Consider the following 18,817-nt stretch of genomic DNA (forward strand, 5'->3'; position numbering starts at 1 on the left):
TCCCATTTGCTGACAATCTGGAGCTTATAAATTGCCAGTTGAAAAGTCACTGCTTACCACTGACAGACATTCTTGCTGTGTCTGTATCTAGCCAAAACAAATTCAACTGATCCAGGAAAAGACGAGTTGAGTGTAATTTGCAATAACTTTAAATTATAGGTATAGTTAGATATAACTTCTATCTTTCCCAAGAAATTAATTATTAAAACAACATGGTACATAATGTTTGAAAAATACATTACTAAAAGCCAAAATGGGTACCTAAGTCAGACTTTACATAGCAAAAAAGTCAACTTTACATATCATTGGATCAACTTTTCTAAATTCTAATGTCAAAGTGCATATTTACATCTTAGTAGCTCTTAATACGATTACAGAAATGGTATTATCCCATTTTAATGTAGTCTCTGGTCTAGTGAGTTTTGGTTTGCTTAAGAAACTTATAACGGAGTCAGTTCATTTCTGTCAGTCTTCATTCAAATCCAACTTAATGATATTTTTCTTATTGTAATACAGATTTTGCACTGCATAAAAGATGAAATTACATATGTTTGAAGACCCCAGAATGTTGTTTGGCTCAGCAAAGTGCCATCACCACAGGGTTGTTAAAGGATGTGAAGTATTCCATTCTGCTAGAGTTCCATCTGATTCTAGAACCTGTGGGAGCCTTGGTGTCTCCTCAATATCAGCTGTAATGAAGCATTGTCCAGGGATTTTGCAAACAGCTTAGAAATCTTCTAACCTATTGACACAGAGAGTAGCCACTTCATAGGATGAGATGTCAGATCCAGCAGGCTTGTTTTTCTGGCTTATAAAGAAGAGTACAACATCATAGGGATCTAATAGAACAATCAAGGGCAAGTATTATTCCTTATACTGCCTTCTTCTGTACCTTTGTCTTAGCTAAGCTTACTCTCTGATAACTATCACCTAGCACAGACCTCTTTCCACAGCAAAAGGCTTTTCTTTCTGGGGCTGGCCTGGAGGCCTAGTGGTTAAGTTTGCATGCTCCCCCTTGGTGGCCTGGGGTTCCCAGGTTCAGATCCCAGGTGTGGACAAACACACTGCTCATCAAGTCATGCTGTGTCAGGCCTCTCATATATAAAGTAGACGAAGATGGGCACAGGTGTTAGCCCACGGCCAATCTTCTTCAGCAAAAAGAGGAGGATTGGCAACAGATGTTAGCTCAGTGCTAAATTCTTTTCTTTCTAATGATCTCAAGTTAGAAAGCACTGCTTTTCAGACTTTGATGTGCATCCAAATCACCTACACCTGGGGATCTGGAAGAAGCTGATTCTGATTCAGTAAGTCTGGAAGGCCGAGATTCTGCAGTTCTAACAAGCTCCCAGGTGATGCCAATATCCCTGACCTATGTAGCTAGGAAAGTACTTCCTGGTTTAGGAAGAACTAGGGAGATATTTAGGTTGTCAGTGAAACCTTGGCTTCCTCTGCTTTTGATTCAGTGTCTGGCTGGCTGAAGAGGAGGTGGTGGGTGCTGTGAAGTGTTGATGAGCATATGCTCATGCAGAGTGTCTCCTGTAGCCTCTTCCTAGCACAACACTTTTCTTTGCCTTCAACAACAATCCTCCTGGGATGAACAAGAGTAGAGGAGGTGGTGTGGGCAAGCAGCGGCCTCACAGAATCCAGATGGTGACCATAAGGGAGAAAGGGAAGGGTCTATAAGTAAAGACAGTACATGCAACGCTACAGCCCTGCTTGACCTACCACCTCTACTTACTGCTACAAGACTGCGATGACTTGAAATGGTGTTGTGATCAGCGACATGCCACAGTGCAGACAACAGGAGGGCTTTGAGTCGGATATATTTGGATTTAAGTTTTGGATTTCTTGAGTCTCCTACTTACCAGGGGAGTCACCATGAGCCAGTCACTGCCCTCTCAGACACAACTTACTTATTAGTTAGGCAGAGACTATAACTGCCTTACAGGACAAATGGAGGCAGCACTCAAGCAAAAACAAATACAAACTGTCAAGGGCCATGACAATGGACTTAAAAATACCAACCACATTACGGCACATAATATTTGTTGGATGAGTTTTCTTAATGAGTTCGCTTTGGCACTTCAAAACAGTCTCTTGGCCTAGATAAGTCTACTGCTGGCAATCGCTACAACCAATTATCACTCTTTTATTTGGGAGTGCTGCTATTTCTTTGATTTAAAATGGCTTGTCTCTGGATGAGAATCACAGTGCCTCTTCTCCATTCCACTATCTCCTTTTCTTTGTTTTCTCAACATTCTGTTCAGCATGTGCAGAACCTTAGGGTTCTTCCTCCATGCTGGGGACCTCCAGGAGGCAGGGGTGGCTGCCCCTGTCATCCTTCTCTTGGCTGGGAAGGCGAGTGGGTGTGTGTTTGTACGGCGAGCTGAATAACAGATTGAATAGCAGCGTCACTTTATTCCAGCTCTGCTCCTCACCTGTGAGGAGACACACTGGTTTTTATTTTTCTGTTGTTCCCTGGCAACATGTCAGTGGGCTGGCAAGATACTGTGGCAGGTTACCTATTTGTAATGCAAATGAAGTTTTTGAGTACGTGTTGCTGTGTCCTTTTTTCATGTGGATTGTTAATCCATGACACATTGCTGCTTCTGAAACAAACCTGGGCCTTCTGCTGAGAGAGTTTCCAGGGCAGGGGCATAAATCCACGGATTCCTACTGTCCTTTCTTGAAGACTTTTATGGAAGTGGAGCCTGTTGACGGTTTTAGTTTGGGGAAATCTATATTATATTCCCAGTCCTTGGGATTCTTACAAAGCAGGAAGACTTTTCATTTCTGGTGACTCATGAATTCTAAGTGATAATAATGGTGTTGACTCCTAGGTTGCTAAATGGGTCACCTGTTCTCACATAAAATTAATGTTTTGGGCTATATGTTTTTGGATTGTGGAAAATGAACGTTGCTAGTGACAATCATTACTATTTGATTCTGGCCTCTTTCCTAGATTGCTCTCATTTTAACATTTTGTGAGCACTTAACTGTATGCCAGATGCTGTGGTAGGTGCCAGTGTTACCAAGAAAAACAGGTTCCTGCCTTCAAGAAACATGAAGTCACTGATAAAGTGCTACAATCACACCTGGGGATTTATTGTTGATTTGGGAGTGGGGACTACTGGCCAGGAAGGTTTCTTGATATAAATGACAGAGGAGCTAGTGAAGGTTGGTAGTTAAGAATCCGAGCCTTGGACGCAGACAGTTCTGGGGTATCCAATTCTAGCTGTGTGACTTACAAGTGTGTGGCTGAGACCCTAGAGCAAGATATTTAATCTCTCTAAGCCTTGGCTTCATCATTTTTAAGATGGGGGCAAAGGTATCTACCTCATAGGGTGGTTGCAAAGTTTAAATGCAATGACAAGTGTAGACCAGCTCCCAGTGCTAGCACGTGGTAAGCACTCAATAAAAGGTAGCTGTGACAACTGTTAGAATGTGTGTTGACTTTATGCTTTTGTTTGAATGAACAAATGTGAAAATGTTTTTACAACCCAAAGTTTCTTGGACCTTTTGTAGTATCTGCTTAATCTCTCCTGATTTTAATCATTCATCTAAACAGTCTATTCCCTAGGAGTCCTCCAAGTAAACAGATAATTGGCTTTTTAGCTGCTTTGTTTCCAACTTTACTGCTCAGGTTAGAGACAACTGTAGGGAGAAACAACCAGAAGAGATGATATATATGAGCAATCATGACATTTTGTGACAACCTTAGTGCCTGGTGTTAGCAGGCCTTCGGATACATGTGAAAGATGGGTTCTTAATGAGAGTTTGGAATGATCTGACCTGGGGATTGTTAATGAGCAGAAAGGCTCATTAAGGCTCATCTAAGGGATGATGAGGCAAATACTTGGACATTGGTAAACGTGCCACTTGTTTGCATGTATTAGCTTTGCCCATTTTTTCCACTGCGCATTAAAATTGGAATCCACACAAGGAACTCCACACAGCAGTGAAAGTGGCTGTAGCAGCTTTTGCTCAATGTCTGTCTCAAGTTGGGCCAACAAGCTCGAGGCTCCTAGCTGGGGCTGAAACCACCTCGGGTGCTTTAGAGGCGTGGAACTCGGGTTTCAAAACAAAACATGGTAACTCGGTTCATAGTGGTTTCAGCAAATGTATCAGGAAATAATAATAAACCACAAATATTGGTGTCACCCAAGAGTCTACACAGTACATGAGTGTACTGAAATTGTTCGACTATGTGGAAAGATGCACAGGCTATAGTGTTATAAATGTGCATGAATTAAAACATATGTGGGTAACAGAAATGGGTAATCACACCAACAGGCCATAATTGGTTTAAATAAGCATGTTTCCTTTAATTATTTTATGATTTCCACTAACCAGTGTACTTGTAGAGCAGAATGTTGGATCGTTAGATAGTTACTTTCTATCGTGGTATTTTTGGGAGATGAATGTATTTGCATATTGACCTGATTTTCCAGTTTTGAAAGAAATTTTTAAGCCGTGTATTATAAACATAGGAGAAGGTGAAATTATAGCACATGCTATATTTTCAATATGTTGATTTCTCTTTGTTTAGGTAGGAAAGTAGTTTGGGGAACCTTTGACCTTTTTTTAACTTAAGTATCTACTTGTGAGAGTTGTTTAAACACTTATGCAACACAGCCTTACCTTAAATAGGATAAAGTGAGAAACTCTGCCTGAATAATATACATTTAAAATGAATAAATGGATTTAAGCATTGATAATTACCACAATATCATGGAACACCAAGTCCCCTCTAAGAAATGTGTTAGTTTGGAGCAAATTTTAAAATCTGTGTTTTAAAAATATTTTGTGAAAACTCATGTCTATACCGTTGCAAAGTCTTTAAATTAGGTTTATAGTATCTTAAAAAGTAAATTAGATGCTATTGGAAATACCTATTCTGTCTAGATTTTTGTATTAAATTTAAGTCAAATAAGATGGTCCTCAAAAACATATTATTAGAATCATAGCAAAGCGTGGAATCTTTGCTTCATTTAGTTATCTGTGAACATGAAGATAGAATGGTCATAAAGTAAAAATCAATTATTCTAATAATCAAGTGGTCTGTCTTAAGCAACTGTAAAAAAATGAGGAAAGGCAAAACAATAGAATTCTGAGGGACAGATTTCATTGTAACAGTAGTGCTTTGATATGTTTACTAATGTACTATTATTGATAGAGGAGAGTTGAAAATTAACACATTTCTGTTAGACTAAAGCTGGAGTTGTTGCCTCAAACCATAATAATTGATTACATGAGTTCATGTGTCTAATGGGAGAGCACAGTTAGAATTCAGAAGATATCTTCTTTCTTTGGTGGAAACCCTGTAATGCAGCCCTAAATCTTACGTGGAAGATTAGATTTTTTCCTTACGGTAGGTCTGATAATTCCATAGGGCAATTCCGTTAATTTTAAAAATTTAATTGTGGAATGTTTCTGAATTATACCACTCATTTGCTAGAAGTAGTTTAAAATAATGTATTCATGATATTAAAAAATTCAGTAATATGACATTTTGAATTTGCTATTCTTGCTCTAGTCTTTGAGAACTGACTTTTGAATTTACTTTTAGACAGACAGTTATTCTGAGAAGGCATTTTTTGTATTTTGCAGTTGTCACTGGTTTTTACTGTTTAGTAAGTAAACTAACAACATAATTTAGTTAATCTCTGAGATTTTTAACATACCATATCATGTTTTGGGGGCCCCTTAAATGAGCCTTTCTCAGTAAAAACCTGTACTGCTAAATAATTTTAGAATAAATATAATTTTCCTTTAGTGTGATTGAACAGTAAAAATATCTTTCCTTTCTTTGTGTTAATAGGAGGGAAAACCCACAAGACATAGCTGACTTTTTCTTGACAGTTGCTTGGAGAAAAATTTGTAATAAACAGCACAAGTTCTGTGTGCAATGGTTGAAAGCCAACTGCTTTGTAGAAAAATAGATTGTAGTTGTGAGTATCCTCAACTGTAAGGCCTCGCTTGTAAGATTCCAGTCTCTGAAATGTAACTTTCTCCCCCTCCCTTTTTTTGCTGGATGAACAGCCTAATGTTCCATGCACTGTACTAGAAGTAGCATTTTATGCAACATTGAAAGAGTCAATTAATTTGCATAATTTCATGAGTATTACCATGACTTTAAGGTAGGCTAGCTTGCTCAGGAGCCTCGTCTGCCCAATATTTTTTTTCTATTTTGACAAATTAATCATTTTTAAAAACAATTAATTATACTTATGACAAACTGAACCCTACCCCAGGGTCCTAAATTTTTATAGCAGAAATCTAATATTACTGTGAATAAGATCAGTGATTTAGTGAGTACCTTAACAGTCAACAATGCCTAAGGCTGAACAAAATTAATATTTTGTTTCCCATCTGGAGACTTCAGTAAAATTAATGAGGAAGGGGGACTTATTGTAACGTATAATAGACACAAATTCGCTGTTTTCAAACTGGGCATTCTGCTTACATCAGAGCTTCGATATTTTGCGTACTTTTCACCAGACTGTGTTGGCAGAAATCTGTTCTCTTCCTGAAGGAAAAATGGGCACTAATTACTTCCAATGCCTTGCCGTATTGGCCCAAGTAAGAAATTAATTTAGATGATATATTTAGTGATCAATGTGATTTTTTTTTAATTTTTAAATAAGCATAGTTTTAAATATGTTTAAAAATTGAATAACATTACATTAATAAATACTAATTACATATATTACTAAATATGCTAACGTAAGAAACAATCTGAAATTTTTTTTTAGTTTCTCCAAAAGATTCCGTGCCGGTCCTATAAGTATATGAGGATATCTTCTGGAAAAACCTGACTCATATCTTTTTGTAACTTGTGTATTTTGGGATAATGCTTAGAGACATTCCTAGGACTGTCCTAGACTAAGATAATATTTAGAATTTAGTGAATACAAACAGAAAAAATCTAGTTAAACACGTCTAACTTTCCAAATGCCCTAATATCAATTTTAAAACGTAGGTTAAGTTCCAACCTCGGAAGAAAGGACAGCTTACATTTGCAAACATTCCCAGGGCGTTAAAAAAAATCAACATCTTCACTTCTTAGACTTACTTGTCTTTCTTCATATCAACATTGAGCAGAATTTGTAAGGTTGCATTTTTGTCTGTGTTTTCAATTTCTACTAAATGTTTCACAAGATATTTTTCATCTTTAAAAGGAACTGTGGGTAAGGACATAGCTAGGCAAATGTATGCCTAAATCCTCAGTATAGCACGAGGAGTGTGTATGTACATGGAGGTACTTTTTCCTTATATCAAAATAATAGACAAGAAATACTTTTGGCATCTAGAGTGATTATCATGTATCCTTTAAGAAAAATTATAACAGAGCTCATTGTTTGTCTATTTTTGCACTACATTCATGGCAAATATCCTTAGTTTTGACAATCAATACGTTTCAATTTAAATAGTCAATCACTTAGTAAATTTCTAGAATTTACACAGTGTATCAAGTTATTTTGCATAGTTAAGAAATGACAGTCTATGGATCTTATATTTTGTAAGCAAAAAATTTCTTTCCAAACCTTAAAAACACAAAGCATCTACATTCTGTGTAAATCTGCATTATTAATTCACTGTAAAATAGATCCAGTTGGAGTACTTGTTTTTGCATTAAATTAAGCCTTTGATGTTCTTTAATGCTTTGATTTAGCCTCTAATTTGTCAGAGCACAAATGCACCAGCAGCTGTTGAAAATATCACTTTTGCAGTTCTGTTCCCGGCCAATAAAATCCCAACAAGTCATCTTCCTATCTGGCTGCACAAAATAGCATTGAAAAAGTAGTCATTGCTTTGAAGTATCACTCCAATTATAGGTTTTAACCCCATAGGTCACAGTTAGATTATTTATACAATGCCAGTGTAATTCTGTCTCAATTCTAGGCTTTCTGTGTGTCCCAAGCGTTCACCAGCTCCGCTGGAGGAAATATCAGTCGGTGGCTATGATGGCACTGACCTGTGTTTGATAGGGTTAGACAGCGTTTGGCTGATGCCTGTATATTTTGTGCATTATTTAACTTTCTATAACATATTTAGCATCAAAGCAAACTACACTAGGATTACCTTTTCCTTCTTTCAGAAATCGCAGCACTAAGATGACTTTTCATCACACGGTGATAGTGATTCCATCAGCTATATGATACATATGCATGTATGTATATTCATACCCTGAGCCAGGAAAACATCTTATTTGACAACCATTAATGATTTGGGGATCTTTCATTGTAAGTTGAGTCATGTGTCTCTTTCTACTCCGGTTAAGTGCCAGTGTTGATGCTTGACAGAAAAAATGGACAAATCCACCATGCTGGTTAAATTGTCTAAATTTATTATATTAGACATTTCCTGGCAAATGCATCTGCCAGCAGGAAATATAAATGCTGCTTTTGCATCAAGGCAACTGGCTCCGTCACTTCTGGCTTTTTGATAATATTCTGAACTACATTTTCATCAAGAGGATTGTGATAGAAGAACATGTTTTTAATTAGTTTTTGTGCTGACAACCAACAATTAGAGGGAAATTCATATGATGCTAAAGAGAACAATAGAAGAAATCCCCTGTCCATGGAAGTGGACTATGACCTTTACCCCTTATGATTTGGAGACACACAAATTCCTGCTCCTGGAAAACTGTACTAGGTAACAAACTTCCACAGTAGGTTGCTTTAGAATCGCTAAGGACGTAAAGCCCTTTGATTTTCACTGATAACCTAGAAAATATTCATTAGTGTTTTTTTTCCTCTTTCCTATCTTCTTCCTTCTTTTAAAAATTAATGCATATATTAAAGTCAACAACTTTTACCCATTTGGCTACTTTACATTACATGACTCAGGATTATGGATTGAGTTTTCACTTACCTGCTTATAAACTTTTTTTATGCAGAATTTTGAGATATCGAGAAAATAAGGACGTTAGTTGTCATTCAAGTTGTTCATTCCTACTTATAGAACTGCAGATAACATGCTGTTTAAGTGGATCTCTGATTGTTTAAAAAAGAAAAAGAAATAAAACCACTCAACTCTTTGGGCTTTGCCCTCTTATTTTACTTAGTAGTAACACGAAGCATTCACATTACTTTAAAACTGGTGTAGTAAAATGGACTTGAATAATACATCGCAGTCCTGACCGGAAGATGTTTGCTTACCCACGTAAAGTAATTTGCTTCTTAGCGCAGCTGGGTTCCCTTTTGCGGGTGTTTTATTTTTTATGAAGTAAAGAGAAAACATTATGTTTGTAAACCAATGTTTTAATCTAATTGATGACAAGTCAATGGCCTAGAATAGCAATGGCTGCCTCAAAACACCTCAATTTGCACATTTTAGGGCCTACTAAGCTGGGGAACTGAAGCATGAGGCAAATGAAAAAATATGAAGTTCATAATCTGGGGAGACCTGCATGTGTAGAACCATAAAAGCCACAAAGCCAGCTCAGGTGGAAAAATGTTGAAGTGAGAAATGTATTCAATAAATAGAAAACACAGCATGGAGCTGAAAAGTGTGCATGAGAAACTGGTTAGGAGATTCGAGTAATGGAAAAGGAAGCAGATGGAGCATGAGTGTACATTAAACAGTAGTGTTCATAGCTTGTGACATAAAGTATTCCTCTGGGAGTCTAATTCTTAACTATCTTCCAATTCATTCAATTTAAAATATTATGGTCTTGTTATCATCTAATTTTGCAGAAATTTTATTGAAAATATTATTATGATGGACTACGTTTCATAGTTGAAAATGCTTGCTGATGGAATAGACTAGATCCTGAAAGTTGATAACTTGATATTGCTGTAACTTTCCTTTATCAAGTTCTACTTGCCTTGTTGGAGGTGTGTGATTTCAGTGCATGAGCTTGTGTCTGTCTCAAAGGCTTATGAACTTAACGATTGTGGGTGCCTGCAAATAGAACAGGAAGCCATACACTGTTATAGATGTGTTTAAAAGACACTTCCAATGATCTGTGGAACATGTCAGGACACCTGGGACAGAGTGTTGGCTCTATAATATAAAATAAGAAAGGAGATGGTATTGATTGGTTTTTCACAACTGCAGAATTCTTGCTACTTTCACAAAAAACATCAGAATTTCCATTCTGGTTATTTCCGTGCATCCGTTGGTTTTCTCTGGTGGGGATGCACTAGGAGAAAGACAGTTGGCCTCTTTTGACCATTCTCATGCCAAAGTTTAGTACTTGGTTTTGTTTAATAATCCACAGTGGATTTTTACGAGTCCATTTTAAATAAACTGCGTTTTTGAATCTCTGTTTTTCACCTATGTTTCTTCCGAGCAATGCGTGATCAAGTATATTTTACGTTCAGTTAAAGTAATACTTTTCATTTGTCCCAAATGCATTTTTCCGTAGAGTGCCAAAAGATTTGACAGAAAAGCATATATTCATACTTAGCTGTTATGATATGGTTTTAATCTATAAAATATTTCTTCTTATATGAGGTTCTTTATGCTAAAGAATCTTGGCCTCTTTCCTTTCCTCATTTATCTTGTGTTCCTCCTCTTCAGTTTCTCCTGTCCCATCTCATTTCTTGTGTGCACTTCCCATAACACTTCCCATCAATTTCTGATAACGTAGCAAGTTGGAAAATTAAGTGCCTTGCTTTCTTCCCTATCCAGAAGCAACAAAAAGGATCTGACCCTACTGGACATAGGGATTGATAAAATCGTTTGTCTTCACAGATTTTAGTTAATCAGCAGTTATTGCTTTTTTATTTTACACATATTCCTAATCCTTTTCTTTTGTTCCTAACCATCTTATGGAAAAATCTGTTTTCTCTTTTTCTTTCTCCCCTCTATCTAATTCATTCGTTCCTTCCCATTGCACCTCCTCTAGGATTTTAGACGGCGAATCCTCCGGTATCTCCATTCCTTCCTCTGAGTTACATAACCCCTCACTTTCAAATATGTAAAAGTGTCTCATATAGAAAAAATGACTTTTCTTGTAGCTCACTGCCTCTTGTACCTAGTTTTCTGTTTTTCTTTCTTTCTTTTTTTTTTTGAATGTTTTTTTCTTTTTTCCTAGTGCTCCACTTTGCTCACCAAACATGTGCTCTGTAACCCTTTGAAACTTGGCCTCTATCATCACGAAAACACAAAGTCAAAGACTGCTCATTACAATCTGTCAATATCTTTTCCTAATTTTTTTTTCCCCCTTGAATTCCCTGTTCTTTTCCTACTGCTTACTATCCCTCTTTCTGGAATGCTCCTATTTTTAGGCTGTCATAACTCTTTTTCCTTCTTCTCTCTCTGCCTGTTTCTCCAGCTGTCTCTCTGGCTCTCTTACTTGTTGCCTACCCATGGACTCCTCTCCCACATCAGAAGCTCAGGGAGCCGTCTGTTTACACCATCGCTTGGACAGTCACTCCATTCCAGGATTTATCCATCACCCCTGTGCTGACTCCCTTCAAGTTTCTGAACACAGTTTATTTAGTTAGCACCTACTGTATGGTAGTCTTTGTGCAGATCCCTAATCTTCTTTTCAAGGTATAATAGTTTTTCTTCAGCATTAATTTTTTTATATTTTCATCAGGAAATCTTGCATTATCCCAAGTTCCAAAGTTCTAACTTTATATCATTTTTTAAAAAGTTTTCTCCTTTCCCTTAGTTTCTCCTTTCTGTCAACAGCATCCTCACTGTTCTAATTACTTTGAGTAGAAATTACATCCTTACCTCCTTCTCTCCCTAACCCCCTGTCCCCACTCGTGCTTGCCCCAGCCATTCACCAAGTTCTGCCGACATTTTTCTTGGTTGCATTGCATTTGTCCCTTTCTTTACGATTCCTAGTAGATGCGTGTGGTCCAGGCTCTTGATATCTAATGCCAAGCTTATTGTAAAATCTTTCTCACTTATCTCTTCCCTTTTTTATAACCCGTGTAAGATCCCAAGACTTAACTAAACACTGTTTCCTACCTCGTGCAACTTGCTGATCAAAGACTCGCAGTCCTGTCTCATCGCCTTTACAGCGCTTCCCAGTGAGGAACGCTAATTCCAAAAGGTGCTCGGAGGAACAAAATTGCTATGGAAAAAACACCCAAAAGAAGAGTTTTGGATATACTGCCTCAAACAGAGTGTCAATGCCCATTAGCATATTAGAGTTTCTAATAATATTTAACTCAGATTTTCTCAAGATTTTCTGCCCAAGGGATTTCTGTTTTGAGCAAAACCCATTTAATATCTAAAAATTAGTGTTCTGTAGGATACAACTTGGAAAATGCTGGCCTGTTGGATATGCATGAACACAACAAAAATAATGAAATATAGTTAACATTTATCAAGTCACTGAAAATCACTTTATAAAATACTTTAAGTACTTTTTAAGTTAATCTTCATGATAACTTGATGAAGTTGCTGCTTTTATTATCCGCATTTTCCCGAGGCTCAGGGAGGTGGAGATCCTTGTCCCAGACCACACAGGAGCGAGTGGCATAAGAGAGTTAGAAACCCTGGTCTCTGGGACTCCAGAGTCACAGCTCTTTACTTCTATGCTATGTGGCTTCTAATACAGCACAAGGCTCTCTCCACTCTGACTCCACTTCCTTTTCTAACCTAGCTTCCCTGTGGGCCTTCTACTCTAGTTGGGCTGTTTGTATTATATATAATCCTTCTCCCCACCTTTAAATATCTCCATCACCTTTCTCTCCAAGCCAACTTTCTTCCCTCTTCATCCTGTCCAAAATAACTCCTTAATAAGTCTTCCTCAAGGATGTTAGCAGACCACAACATCCTGACCTAAATTTGTCTTCTCTAAATCCCCATGCTTATTTACCATTATGCCATTCATTTGCTACTATATTATTAAAAAGCAAAAAACAAGACATGCTTATTTCCTCTTTCCTCAATGAAATTGTAATCTTGTGAAATGGGACTATAGTTTATATCGGAATGTATGACTGAGCAAATGAATGACATGGATACTGAGCAAAACTTGTAATAATGTCTAGAAGAATTAACCCTATAAACCGCAAATAGGAGGTGAAAAAATTTTTTCTTTTTAAAAAAACAATGCTAAAAATAAATAAATAAATAAATAAATAAAAATTTATTTTTAAAAGTTACATCAGTAATATACACATACTGTCATTGCAAAAGTTATAAAGAGTAGGGTAGTGTTCAGAGTAAACTAGGAAATTCTTTTCTCGTTCCTCTGTCACTCCCTTCCCACTTTAATCCTGTTCCCCAGAGTTCATCACTATTAAGTTTGGTGAATATCTTTTCGGTCCTTTAGCCATTCACCTTCATTTGTGTCTAAACTGAGAGCCCCTAAATCCTATGGCCTCGTCTATGCATGCTATTATTCACAGAAATAATGATCTAATTCCAGATGATCCAAGAACATTATAACACTTTATTAAAGGGGCAAGGTGAATGTTGTACATAGTTCTTCAAATAAACAGACACACTTCCTAAAAATTGCTGTAGACATCTCTCCCTCTCTCTAGAGTTCCCCACTGAAACCGCTGACAAAAATCCTAGCCCTCATCTTGCTCTCTGACTTCTCTAACTTCTCCTGCCCCCATTTCGACCCCCGCCCCCCACCATCAGGTCACCTTTGCAGGAGCTCCTGCTCCCTGAGGGGCCTCTCCGACTGCCTGCTGGATCCTGAAGGAGTAGGCTGCTTCCTGCTCTTATTGCTTTTCTCTTTAGAATCAGATCATTACACTTTAAATTTGCCTAGATTTGTAAATTTACTGGAATAAAGCCTTTCACTGTATTTTATTCTAGATTTTAAATTCAGCTCTGTTGGTTGCATTTTCCTTGAACCTATTGATTTGTTTGTGCCCCTTTTCTTGTTCATGTCCCTTTTCTTCTTGTTCATATCGCCAAATTTCTTTATTTTGTACATCTTAACTGCTTAGCTTTTAGTTTTAATGATCAATTCTACTGGTTTTTGTCAGCTTTTTATAAAATTTTCATTGACTTTTCTTTTCTTCTTTTATCAGTAGTTTCTTCTACTGTTCTTCACCCTAGTTTCTTTATTTTCTCCTTCCTAACATAAGTTTTAGCCATAAAAATCACTTTGAATACTGCTATGGCCCCTTACAGTCAACATATTTGAAGGATATTATTGTCATTACCATTCATAATTTATGTCTAATTTTAGTTTTTATTTTCTCTTGAATGAAAGGAAGGGTATTACATGGTTTGCATGATTTTTCACTTTTTGAAGTTTGTCAAGCCTTTGTGGAAATGATACAAATGTTCGATTGATATTATAAAAATTTTCCTCTTAAAAGAATTGTCAACTTAGACAAAAAAATGAGAAAATTATATTAATATGTCAATTTTTTATGATTACACTTTTCTGGAATAACACATTTGCCATGTAGCTAAATTTTATTTAATTTAACAAAGGTGTATTATGGATGTGAATAAATGTGTAATTCCTTATTTAACCAAAATGAAAGTTTAAAAACATTAGGAAAGAATAAACCTGAGTGGCAGTGATCAAACAAATCAGGAATTTTTAATGCAGGGTCTATGAACTCTAGGGGTAGATCTACATATATTTAGATTTTTTGGTATACTGTTATATACAAACTTATCATTTCCTTTTTTATTATATATTATTATTTTTTTCTGCAAAGAAATAAAAAGTTTTAATAAAATTCTCAAATGTCTCTGGAACTTTCAAAATGTAAAACTTGAGAGGTCTAGAAAAATATTGTAGTATATACTCCATATATCTCTATTCTAACATATATAGGAAAAATATTACGCCATCTTGAACAATAATAAAATTTGTCTCATTGTTATTCATCATATAATTCTGGAACCAAAAGGAGAAAATGTTAGTTACTCCAAGAATCCATCTAGTCCATTCCTCTTTTTCTAAACCAGATTGTTCCTAAATCTAACTTAAAGGTGCCATGCTCTTTAAAAGGCTTATTGTTAATCTCCTTTTCATATTTAACCTAATCCATGTATAATGCATTTAAAAATCATTTAATTTAAAACTCGGTCTTAGCCATTGAATTGGTTTTGCGTTGGTGGCATCTCAGTAGGCAGCTGTTGAGGTCTTTTCTCTTTTGAGTAGAGATTTTCCTAATTCTTCATATGCTGAGTAATTTTGGATTGTAAACAGGATATTTGAATATGATGAGATTCTGTGTCTGCAATCAAAAGTAATGATCTAGATGGGTTAAAAGTAAAAAAAGGATGAGGAAGAAGGTATACCATGCAAACACGTTTTCAGGGAAAGCTGGGGTAGTTTATTAAAATCAGGTAAGGCAGACTTCAGAGCAAAGAAAATTAGCAGTAATAGATAAGGATATTACATAATTATAAAAAGGTCAGTTCAACAAGAAGATATAACAATATTAAATGTGAATTCACCTAACAACACCTAACAAATACATGAAGCAAAAATTCACAGAACTGGAAGGAGAAATAGACAAATCTGCAATTATAGTTTCAGACTTCAATGCTCTTCTCTCAGACAGAAAATCAGCAAGTATGGAGAAGTGGACACCACCACCAAGCAACTGCAGACTGCATGTATTGACATTTAAAGAATTAGAGTTCATCTAACATAGCAGAATATGTAGTCTTTTTTTTTTTTTTAACAGAAAATGTACCTTTTTTTCTCCTTAGCTTTGAGGTATAATTGAGAATTAAAAATTGTATATATTTAAGATGTACAACTTGATGTTTTGGTATACATTGTGAAATGATCATCACAATTAAGCTAACATATTTATCACCTTCCATAGTTACTGTTTTGGGTGTGTCTGTGGTGCGAGCACTTAATATCTACTCTCTCAGAAATTTCAAATATACAATACAGTACTGTTAACTATAGTCACCATGTTGTACATTAGATCTCCATAGCTTATTCATCTCACATGACTGAAACTCTGTCCGCTTTGACCAACATCTCCCCATTTCCCGTTCCCCCCAGCCTCTGGCAACCACTATTCTACTCTTTGCTTCTATGAGTTTGACTCTTAGAGAGCGTGAATTCTTTTTAAGTGTACATGAACATTAATATAGACTATATCCCAAGTTGTAAAACAAATTTTAACAAAATTAAAATAATTGAATCAAAGTATATCCTGTGACCATATGGACTTACACTAGAAGTCAATAACAGATAACAGGAAAATGTCCAAATACTTGGAAATTCAGCAATATATATCTATATAATCCATAATTAAAGAAGTCAAGGAGAGACAACACAGATTACCAATATCAAGAATGAAAAGAGAGGTATTTCTACAGACCCAATAGACATTGAAAGAATAATAAAGAAATGTTACATATAACTCTGCACACACAAATTTGACAAGGTAGATGAAATGGACCAATTCCTTGAAAATCACAAACTACCAAAACTCACCCAAGATTAGATATATAATGTACACAGTCCCATAACAATGAAAGAAATTGTATTCATAGGTAAAAACGTTCCAATAAAGAAATCTCCAGGCCCAAATGGTTTCACTAGCAAATTCTACCAAACATTTAAAGAAGAAATAACAACAATTCTACACAGTCTATCCCAGAAAACAAGAGGAAGAAACACTTCACAACCCATTTTATGAAGCCAGCCTTACCCTGATAGCAAAATCAGACAATTATAGCAGAAGAAAAGAAAATTATAGACAATTCAATCATGAACATATGCACGTTTTTTTTTTTTTGCTGTGTTAAGGATGTTTGTGTATATATAATATCATATGCGTATGTAAATTATATGTCTAAGTAGCGTTTATTCTAGGAATGCAAGGCCAGTTCAGCACTCAAAATATAATCCACTAAATTAACAGTATAAAGAAGAAACATTACCTTATTATACCAACTAATCAGAAAAAGCATTTAAGAAAATCTATTCATGAAAAAAAATTTCCAACAAATTAGGGATAGAAGGAAACTTCCTCAATGTGATAAAAGACACTTACAAGAAATTTTCATCTAACATTATACATCTTTCATCATGGTGAAAGACCAAATACTTTCCCCCTTACCTTAGGAACAAGGCAATGATGTCCACTCTCACTTATCCTATGCGACATTGTGCTAGAAGCCCCAACAGTGCAACAAGGTAAGAAAAAGAAAAGACATGCAAATTGGAAAGAAAAACTATCCCTATTTGCAGACACCTTGATTGCCTAAGTAGAAAATTCCAAAGAATCCATAAAAAACACTCCTAGAACTAAGTGTATTTATCTAGGTTTCTGTTTATATGTTCAATACGCAAAAATCAATCATATATTTATAGACTCGTAATAGACTATTGGAAACAAAAGATACCATTTATAATAATTCTTCTCCCCTAAATGAAATACTTAGAAATAAATGTAATAAAAAATATGTACTGGGCTGGTATGCTGAAAATTACGAGAGTGGTGGGAAAAAAAGACCTAAGTTCATGGCTTGGATAACTTAACCTATGATGATGTCAATTCCCCAGACTAATTTATAGATTTAATGCAATCAAGATTCTTTTGTAGATATAAACAAGCTGAATCTCAAATTTTATGTGGAAAAACAAAAGAACTAGACTAACCAAAACAATTTTGAAAAAACAAAAATAAAATTGGACAAATCACACTGTACAATTTTTAAGACTTGTTGTAAAGCTACAGTAATAAAGACAGTGTGGTATTGGTGAAGGAACAGACACACATGAATGGAACAGAATAGATTCCAGAAATAGGCCCAACCAAACATGACCAACGGATATTTGACAGAGAAACATAGGCAAATCAAGTGTTTTCAACAAATGATATTGAAACAACTGGGCTTCCATATGCAATAAAATAAATCTTGACCTAACCTCACATCTTATGTAAAAATTAACTCAAAAATGGATCATATGTAAATGTAAAATGTAAACCTATAAAACTTTTTAGAAGAAACCATAGAAAATCTTTATGAAATGGGGTTACATAAAGAATGCTTGGAAATGACACCGAAAGCATGATCTATAATAGAAAAAAAATTGATAACTTAGGTTTCATCAAAATGAAAATCTTTTGTTCTGCAAAAGACACTGTTAAGAGAATGAAAAGACAAGCTACAGAGTGGGAGAAAGTATTTTCAAATCACATCTGTGATAAAAGACTTATATCTAGAGTATATAAAGATCTTTCAAAATTCATCAGTAAGAAATCAAACTCAGTTAAAAAATGATGAATTATTTAAACAAATCTTTCACTAAGGAGGAGATATGGCAGGTTAATAAGCAAATGAAAAATTTTTAACATCATTAGTCATTAGAAAAATATATGGGCCAGCCTCGGTGGCCTGGTGGTTAAGTTTGGTGCGCTCTGCTTCAGTGGCCAGCTGAGGACCTATACCACTCGTCGGTGGCCATGCTGTGGCGGTGGCTCACATACAAAATAGAGGAAGATTGGCCACAGATGTTAGCTCGGGGCAAATCTTCCCTACCAAAAAAAAAAAGAGAGAGAGAAAAATACAAGTTAAAGCCACATTGAGATACCACTACATGCATATTATAATGGCTAAAGGAGCAAAAAAACAAAACTTTAGGGACTAGTAAGGATGCAGAGCTATGAGAACTCTTACACACTGCTGGTGAAAATGCAAAATGGTGCAGCCACTCTGAAAAAAGTTTGGCAGTGTTTTTTAATAATGTTAAACTCATATTTACCCTATGACCTAGCAATTCCACTCCTAGACGCTACGCTAGAGAAATGGAACCTCACATTCACAGAAAAATCTGTGCACGAATGTTTATAGCAACTACATTCACAGTTTGGCAAGTCAGAAAACTGGAAACAACTCAAATATCTGTCAATGAGTGATGGACAAACAAGCCATCATACAT

The sequence above is a fragment of the Diceros bicornis genome, chromosome 2, assembly GCF_020826845.1.
Source record: "Diceros bicornis minor isolate mBicDic1 chromosome 2, mDicBic1.mat.cur, whole genome shotgun sequence".
Classification (NCBI taxonomy): Eukaryota; Metazoa; Chordata; class Mammalia; order Perissodactyla; family Rhinocerotidae; genus Diceros; species Diceros bicornis.